The following is a 10,442-nucleotide window of genomic DNA, read 5'->3' on the forward strand; positions in this document are numbered from 1 at the left end:
TGATTGAACTTCAAACACACAAACAAACACACAAACTTTCACATTTATAATATTAGTAAGATAGTACGTTCAAATGTGAGTAATTAATTTACACAAGGATGACTTATTTTTTGGAATTCGTTGTCCTTGTTTTTAATTTTTGCCATACTTGTATTGTGTATTATTTATAATACTCTAACCAGAGCGCGGGACTCCGGTTCATGGGGTCCCGGGTTCAAATCCCGCCATATCACCAATGGATTTTACTGTTCATAAATTAAAACTCAAATCATGAGTAGTACTGTATGTGTATTTGAACATTTTCTTAAAGAGAAATCAAATAAGTTTTAATCCTTTAAAAGAATGATAAACGCACTTTGGCGGTCAGAAGACGCGATGATTGTTGAACATTCACACTTTTTACTCGAAGTTTCTTTAGGTAAACAGATCAAATATAGTTCAATATGATATTTAAAAAATCAAGAATTTGATTGCCAAGAAATTGTTTTACTTTTTATGATTGTAATTTAATATTGTAACGGCTGTTGGTGTAAAAAAAGTTAGAGTGGCTTTGCATTTTTTCTTAACTTTGGCTACCTATTTAAAATCACCTGCCTAGCACATAAATGACTTAAAACTAGTAAAAAATTATATTAACAAATCGAGAAAACTATGAAAAATGCAAATTTAAAATGTATTTCATCCCCCGAATTAAAATTTTAATTTTAACCTATTATTAGTAAGATTGTTTTATAAACTGGAAAAAAAAACTTTATTGTAATTATTTTTCTAAATACCACTTTTAAATATAGGTAAATATATATTTTTTATTTCGAGAAACTCTTAAGGGACACGAATAAATTGTTAATTTGTGTAGATACCGGTACATCATATTTTTTTCAAAAACGTAATTAAAGTAATCATATGTTCAAAGTCCAGGTCAATTCTTTCAACTTTGATCTTCAATAATAAATAATAAATAATATTTTTTATAGGAATGATTGACACTGTTCGATAGGAAATTTAATTTACTTTAAGAATGCCATCGGTGAATAACACAGGTGTTTTAGTTTAGCGGCAATTTTAATTCGAAACAGCGCGCGTCGCGTTTTTCCCTATCTCTCCCATGTTATAGCCGAGGCTTTTTGCCACTCTACGGCTCCGCGTGCCCCTCTAGTGTTCTGCTAAAGCTGGCTTCACCGCAACACGTGTATTCCTATTCGCGTGCCCTCTCCTTAATGTTTAATCCTCCTAGGTTGGTACCGACAACTCAAATCGGTCAGCTAGGTCCCGGCCCCTCCCTTCTGGGGGAAGGGCGTGGCTTCGCCGTGGTCACGTGTTTAACTAAACCCTAAATCCTGACTTGATCCTTCTAGGTGGAACCCCATTTGTGGAAGTGGTGGGGATGGAGGGAGGGCAACAGCGAAAAAGACGAAAATTGATATAGCATAGAGTAACGCACAGAATTGAATCCATAGAGAAACTTATTTTCACAGTTTTATAACATAAACGAGCAATTTACTTGTACAATACCAACGTACGCAACATATAAATACAATAATTTTATTCCATTGATCACAATTTTTATATCTTGATTAAGTATGGTTGATTTTTGATTAATCTTAGGTTGTGAGGAATCAAAACTACACATCTGTGAGTGTAAAATTCAGACGAAGGCTTAAAATATTGTTTTAAAATTTCATATAATTAATATACTAACCGAAATTTCATAGTTAAGAAACGCTTAAATGAACTTAGAATACGTACACATGATGCGTTTGTTTACGAGGAAAAGTATTTGATCAAAATATTTCTGAAACTTTGAGTTTGCTTTGTTATATTTGTAGGATAAAACAAGTTTTTATTTTGGTAGGAGCCTTCATTACTTAACATAAATATCTAATTTAGGCAAGAAATAACATCGTACCGTTTAGTGTTTGATTAAATATTCCTACAATGAAAATTTGGAATAGAGAAAGCTGTAAAAACGGTGGATGAAAACAAAATGCGTACAGTAGGCCTATTATCATTTGAATTTGAGGATCATGGGAAGGAATTCATTTTTAATTATGGAGTTTTTTGTATTTTCCCCGTTGTTGATAGCATCATCATACACTCTTTCTTTTTTACTCTTCTGATTGTATCAAAATTAATTATTCACAAAAATGGATAATGTTATATGATGTAAAATAATGTACCGGTACCCAACAATAATTTTGGTCCTATAATATTTTTCCTTTGCCATTTTCATTCACATGACACACACAGGAATCTTTTTACTAACAGGTCTTTCATATTTGTATTAATAACTTTAACAAATCCATGTTTATGGACTCTATAGCTATCTAAAGCACAATGAACGATCTTTTCCCAACAATTAGATATGGCTGCTGTGCAATGAAAAAGTCGAACAACTTAAATTAATTAATTTTTCTTCCGAAATCAATTATTTACAAAAAATTAAATAATGCCATACGATGTAAAATAATGTGTCCAACAATTATGGTCATGATCATCATCTTTTTGTATCTAGTATAATCTTAAGTTATTTTGAGCTTGAAGTCCAGCTAACGTCTTTAGCGCTCAGCTTACAACGAGTTTTTATAATCATAAAACTATTATGTAAAGATCCCCCGCCCCACTTTTTATCGTTTCAAATAGTATTATACTTGAATGTATAAAACTTGAATGTAAAACCCCACCACTGCAAACCTGCAGACTAAGCGAATTTCCATTTGCCTGATTGGGTGTACACTAAAAATGCCTCCTTAAAAATACCACATTTATTCCCTATTTAAATAGAATTTTTAACGAGTACTTAGGTTTGCTGCAACAAGGACGGTAAAAAAGTGTTTTTTTAAAATGTTAATAGTTTAATAAAAAATGAATGTATTTTCCGAATTTGATCAAAATATGTTCATAAAAAGCAAACCACAGTTAACTTATTCTTAAATCTTGAGATATTTGTTGTTGTTGTACTTTCAAAATCTATACGCTTCTTCTGAAGTCCAAATTATGGGGCAAGAAAATATGAAAAAAGACCCCATAATTATAGTTTAACTTACCGGTAACATGCCAGTATAGAACAACAAATGCCACACGTATAGTTTAGTCATAGATGGTTTGGCTCAATAACTAATTTAATTCAGCGAGTATACGCCCCTGAATTTAACTTTCCTCCCGCCGAATGGCAACACTGCCAGGTAAATGCAGTGATGTAGTCAGTACTGAACGGGAACTAAATTTCCCGTTCGAACCTGTGTTTTCCGACACGGTGGCAAAAAGCTTAATTAATTAATTGTACTGTACTTATTTATTTATTTATCTAATTTTATTTATATAGATTCATATCAACCGATACACCATTTACAAAATAATACGTGTTTTAAGCACATGAGCAGAATGAAAAGATAAAAATATAACAAGATACGTTACATAATGACCATTGAACAAAGCAGCATTGCAACAAAAATAATAACAACAAGACAACAACGTAACAACAATAACAGATAATAACATTAACAAAGTACTGTGCATACAAAAATATTCAATATTAATTTGGACTTCAGAAAAAGCGTATAGATTTTGAAAGTAATGTACATACAACAACAACAAATATCTCCTCAAGATTTAAGAATAAGTCAACTGTGCATGGTTTACTTTTTTATGAACATATTTAGATCAAATTCGGAAAAAACATTCATTTTTTACTAAACTATTAACATTTTGAAAAAAAAAACTTTTTTACCCTCCTTGTTGTAGCAAACCTAAGTTCTTGTTAAGTTCAACAAATAAAAAAAAAATTAATTATATAAGATACCTACTATAAAACACACTAGAAATACTAAAACAATTAAACCCACGAAAATTCACACCATCTCCTCAAATCCCACTTAATTGAAGGACACATAGCCTACAGTTAATACTGCACTGTGTGGATTAATACATCATCTTTATACATTGAGTCGTTGATTAGGCATGGGTCCTTATTTTAGAAATAGGCATGAGTTTACATTTTGGATCAGTAGGCCTAATATTTTCAAAAACATAACGTGTAGTTATATTTATATGTTTACAAAACCTCTTTTTGAACACTATATGTTTGAAGCGATGTTATGGCTGTACAGGGGAACCTTGATAAGAAGGCCCTCGATAACAAGTCGCCCTTGATAACAAGTGTCATTTTCAAATCCCCTAAAAAACTATTTTACCCCTAATCACATGTTATTACAAACCTCGATAAGAAGTCAACCTTGATAACAAGTCTTATTTTACAATCCCCATGAGAGTCTTGTTATCAAGGTTCTAGTGTATACAAATTTGTCTTTATGGCCTTTTGCACAGAGTTTTCATTAAAAAATGTGCACCCTTGACAACGTCACAAAATTTTATGCTAAAAAATGGGGTCAAGCACACTTGACCTTGCAGGCAGTGTGTGCTCCTCTGATTTAGACACCTTGGAGTTGGACCTGTTGTCTGTCTAGTGTCTAGTTCTATAGTCTGCCGCTCGGCCGCACTGCATGCAACTCATGTAGTTAAAAATTGAGGTTATGTTCTTGTTATTGTTTATGATGAGTTTAAGAATCTCTATAAGTTATTGTATAAATCCCAAGTACCCATGAACTTTTGAGAAAACTAGGTCAAAACCCCATAAACCATTAGGCCTACTTAAAATGTTCGTTATTACGAGAAACCTTGCTCGAAACTATACATTATTGCATAAATTGCCCTTTAAGGTCGTAATTCCTTTCTAAAGGGGGACTTTCTATTAAACCTACTTTTTATGATCGCCATTTCATCGAAAAGTAGCCTATTAAAGTAATGCTAAAAATACCTTAGTTGTAGTTATTTGTTTGTTCTTTCAGTTTAGTACCTTATTAAATTCAGGTGTAATTATTTGTTTGTATTACTGTTTTCTGTTTTTATTCATTTCAGCTTAACTTAGCCAAGGTTTTTTCTAGTAAGGCCTTGACTTAGCCAATCAATCAATAGTTTTATTGGGTACAGTTTCATAACTAAGCTATGATAATATCGATTGAAACTATCGAATTGAAAATATAGGCCTATCTATTATAAAATTAAACTATCATAACCTAACCTAAGAAACCAAACTTGCTGATTGTGAAAAAACCGCATGAAGGTTTACTAATCGAATCGATAGTTTCAATCGATATTAGCATAGCCTAGTTAAGAAACTGTAACTTACCTGCTTATGTTTAATTAATACTTTTGAAGACAAACGGGGTGAAGCTCGTATGAATAACTTTCAGTTCAGTCAGTTATTTGTTACTCGTTTATTCCCGTACAAAATACAAAAAAATTAGCCTAGGCCCTACCTAATAAGTTAAGTAGCTACCTACACTGAAAAAGTATCAGTGAAATAAATTAATCGAATCTATTAACCTAATTGCGTTTTTGTCAAATCATAAGATTGATCAATCATTTATATTCATTGTAAAAATCATTAATTTTTAAAGACATGACACAATCTATCTGACATTGTCAGTCAAGGATTAAGAATACAAATATTCAAGTATAAGTATTCAAGTAAGTATTTCTAGAAAACCAATTTAGTTAGGCCAAGGGTTGCTAACTTGGTATTAAAAAAATAATTATTTGTCTATAGGCTAGTTTAAATATTTATTAATTATTAATATTTATTATATAGGCCCTATTATTAATAAATCAATGCGAGACACTAAGTTAGTAATTAAGTATTGTTACTCATTCCGCAGTAATTACTAACCAAGTTAACTTAGTCTGTCCTATATAAACGCAAGCTTTAGCTTGAAATTTGATTGTGGATGGATGGAATGGGTTGGGTCGGCCGCAGCATTTTTGAACAACTGTGGTAGACACAAAGAACACAGTACACAACTTAAGTTAGTGATGAATTTAATTTTTAATTTAAACAAGGTAATTTTTTTAACAAACAGGGTATGCAACACAGGGTTTTAAGGTAGTTGTGTCTGTGAGACGTTAGTTGTATTAGGAGCAACTTAATTACTTTAAAAACTGTAGGCCTAACTTTATCTTTACAACAGAGACTGGATAAGTTAGTTGTAAGTTTATGGTTTAACTTAACTGAAAGAAACACAGTCTCGATGTAGACTGAGTAGGAAAGGTTGACTTTCATTCTTTTATATAAGTTATATGCCTCCTTTAAAGAATACTTTATAGAAATGCCTAAATGAGTTCAGTCTGCACCCATTGAGGTTCGATTAATTCTGCGAAAGATTTACACAAAAGATAATCCAATAACTTACCTAAGTTACTTGCTGCAAAATTTTATTTAGTAGGCCTAAACCTTTACCATATGTTAGTAACTTAGGTCTATAAGATTGGCTTGAAATATGATTAGGAGTTTAACCAACTTCATACCATAACTGGGCCATCATGAACCAGACTACAGTATCGGACAGTAGTGTAGTAGAGCAGGAATGCTGTCGAGATTAAGTATTGATTGTTTAATCGATTGTAGTTAACTATTGCCTTAAGCCGGTTTTCCTATACGGGGAAGAGGAGAGCGGAGAGCGGAAAAGCAATTAACATGGCATTCCACTCCGCTTCTAGGAAAACAGTACCGGTAACATTAAGTTTCCTAAGACAAGAGGAGTCCGCTCTCCATGTTCCTCTCTCCGCTTCCGCGCCTAGGAAAACCCAGCTTTATTGTTCAAATAGTTTGACTTAGCGATAGTATAGTGTACACTAACACAATCGTAATAGAAAAAAAAAAAAAAAACTATTGAATCACTTAATCACTAGGCCTAAACAGCTGCTTGTTTCTTAAAACAAGTTAAATTGCAAAACAGTTAGGGGTAGTTTTGAAAAGCTATCTTTAAATTAAAACTATTTTAGTTTTGTAACATAGTTTGTTTGCATAATGTTGAAATAAGTTGTGTCAAAAAATATAGTTCCATAAAAGTGTCTTTTCAACCCTCGCTCGGGTCAAAAAGAGTCACTTTAGGCCCTAGTGATGAAATATACTATTAGACACTAGAGAACTTTATGATTGGCTCATTCAACTGTGTTCAAATTAGCGACCATATAAATCGATTGGATGTCTCACTTCAGTATATAAAAATAAATTATATTATTAAAAATATTTACACACAACTGCTAACCCTCACAAGAAATAAAGACACTTACATTTTTCGGGGTGGGGACCGTGATCTGATGCACAGGTTTTTAGTACAGCAGAACCCTGCATTACAGCCCAAAAGCAATTTTTTTTGTAAACATTGACGATACAAATAAAGTAACTAAAAAAAGATTACTTTCTTTTGCAATGTGTTTAAAATTTAGACGACTACACATTCTTATCTCAATAATTGTCGAATTTAAATATAAATTAACAAAGGTATTTTTACAGTTCCTCTAATTATATTGATGAACTAAGTTAAATTTAAAAATAATTACAGTAAAATGAGACATTTAATGCAAAAATTGCTTTTGAGCTGCCCTCTGCATTTTAGCTTCAACGAGGTAGGCCTACTTATCTTTTACACAACTGCCATATGTCTTGCCACTCAGTAAAATGTCTTATTTTGTATTTGCCAAATGTGTGCAAGACTGTGGCGTCACAAATTAGTTTTATCATTTGTCAAAGAGGTTCTTAATACTGTGGTGCAACAACCTCGCTCTCAGACTACCTGTCGCTGAACAGGTGAGCATTTTTTCGTACAAAAACTATCGGTTCAACATCGAAATACTAAGTATTGGTATTATTTCCAATCAAATGGGTTCGATTCAATCGATTGATGGTTGAATGAATGTAATGAGCACTATTACCGCAACAATACGTGATGCTGCCATCAGTGTTTGTGGTGTAGTGGATAGAGCATTGGGCCTAACTTAGGCCTAAGTTATGTCTACTAAGTTAGGCTACAATCAGAGAAGTGTCCCAAAACAAAAGGTAGGCCTAATTGAAAAAGTTAAGTAAGTTACCTTGATTGAATAAAAACACCCTAGCCTCACTTAACTTAGCCTATAGTTCCGTAAAAAATCCACACAGGCAAGCTCAGAAGATGCTAAGCAAAATACATCACCTACATTGACAGCACACTGTAAGTAAACTTAATACACAACCAACAGTAATTTACACTCTAATAGGCAGGATAGCTCAGAAAAACATCACCTAAAATGACAACAGCAGTTATTTACACTTAAGATATTTATTTACGTAAGTAAAAAAAAGCCTGCACAAAACATACCAACAGAACATACCAAGTTTCCAAACAAGAGCAGAGCAGACAGTCACAGCGACAGCCAGACACAGAGGAGCGCAGCAAGCGGCAGGCAATGGTACTAACTGAACTTGTCTGCCGCCCAGCGGGAAAAAAAGTGAGGAGCACACACTGCCTGCAAGGTCAAGTGTCAAGCACTAACAATCCTTTTTTTGCTAGAGTCGGTCCAGTGTCCACATGTTTTGTTTATAGTCATGGCAAAAGTAAGTTTTATGTTTAATTCCTTCTTTGTCAGTTTGAAAGGATTGCTCACTGTTGCGTGAAATGACAACAGTTAGCGATACGGCGATACCTATATGATAGGCCTAAAAAATTTCTATTTCGCATTGATTTATAAGTTTAAAACATGAAGGGCTTAAAAAGTTCAAAGATTGTAATGGATCGGTAAAGAACCAAATCTGAACTGATATTTTAATTTCAAATTTAATGCTGCACCTCTTCTGTGATGGCTTTCTGCTCTTCCACTATATATTTATCTATAGTCATAGTCAAGTATCTTTATTCATAGTGGTTGTACAAGAATAGTGTCAAATAAGTTAAAACTATGATTAAGCCATTTTCAATTTGTCTAAAGAGTGAAAGGACAGGCCCATATAATATTCCTTGAGACGTGTTTTAAAAATGTTGTGTTTTTGTTCTTTTTTATTTTTAAAGGAATAAATTTTAAAAAAATCATCTGCATTGACAGTCTTTTTTTAAGAGCTCTAATATATGTTATCCAATTACGAAGTTATTTTTGTTACGTGTATTGTAATTTTGATTATTACCTGCTCTTCCATTGCCCTGTTCCTCCTTGATGTTGTAGAGACATTTTGTTTGTTTCCTTAATAAAAACTGGCTAAGGCAAAACAATAATATTCCCGCCACAGCAAACCTGCAGACTTAGCGAATTTGCATTCACCTGATTGGATTTACACTAAAATGTCTTCTTAAAAATGTCACATTTATACCCTATTTCAATAAAATTAGTTTAACGAGTACTTAGGGTTTCTGCAACAGGGAGGGTAAAAAAGTGTTTTTTGTTGTAAAATGTTAATACTGTAGTTTAGTTTTTGGCTTCTAGGGACCTCAAAACGAAAAAGTAAATTGGTCCCAGGTCCAGGTCTTACCATGAGTACTACGGTAATAGCTTAATCCCTATATGGGAAATTCGCTAAAAACTGGATAAGGCAAATGACCAGCTTTGCTGTCTTGAAGTGCTGAAAAAAATTGCTTCTGTTGCTGCAGCAAGAGGTTGTACGCCTGTTTGGATGGGTTTTGTCCGAAGAACTCTTCGCCAAATGCGTCTTTTAAGGTGTCACACAGCTACAGTAAATGTACCGTAATAATTATAATAATTAGGAGCATAAAAATAATTATGAGAGTAGAATAAGTAGATGATTGCAAAAAGCCATGTCAATTGTGTTGGCATCCGATACCCGGCAGCTACAACCATTTTGTGTGTTAACTACCAGTTTGATTTTTTTGTAACTACCTGAATGTAGAAAAGTGTTTCAACTACTTTCCCCTGAAGACTTCATTTCAATATTGACTATATGGACTCTGCCCTGTGGGCGTTCAAAGTTTTGAGTTAAGAGTTATAAAAAGTAAATATTGATTGACTTTTGATACTGCAATAAGCAGAAGTGTACATTTTATATCCCATAATTATATCTCGAGTCTCTTCTAATCTAAGTTTCTTGCGTGCTTTGTTGTTGGAAAAAATGTATTCTTATTTTCACTAAACATGATCATGACATATTTTTTTATATGTTGCGATTAATTTAGTGGTGTATAGTGTTTAGCTACACAGCTGTTTCAATTGCAATACCTATTTTAAAACTAAGCTGTTTACAGTTGAGTTTTGTTTCTAAAAACATTGGAAAAAGTGTTAATTATATTTTTCTATAATCAATGGTAAGAGTGTAAACTTGAATTTTGGAACAGACAAAGTTATACATGGTTATACATACTTTCTATATGATTTGCAAATCTTAACCAGCTCTTTGTAAGTTATTTGTCAATAAAATATTTACATTAATGAAAATTGTGTTGTAATTAGCAACAAGGATATGTTAAAGATGAATTAATATCAAGATATCTCTTTTGACCTTATTATTTTAATTGACAATGTCAGTTAGTGAAAGTAATAACTTCAACAAACATAATAAACAGTTTATTCATAAAACTAGGCAGTAGCACAACAAAGTAGGTATTAAAACTAAAAAAGCACCTTCA

The sequence above is a fragment of the Macrosteles quadrilineatus genome, unplaced genomic scaffold (assembly GCF_028750875.1).
Source record: "Macrosteles quadrilineatus isolate MER2022 unplaced genomic scaffold, UCM_ALF_1.0 Scaffold_44__1_contigs__length_1017569, whole genome shotgun sequence".
Classification (NCBI taxonomy): Eukaryota; Metazoa; Arthropoda; class Insecta; order Hemiptera; family Cicadellidae; genus Macrosteles; species Macrosteles quadrilineatus.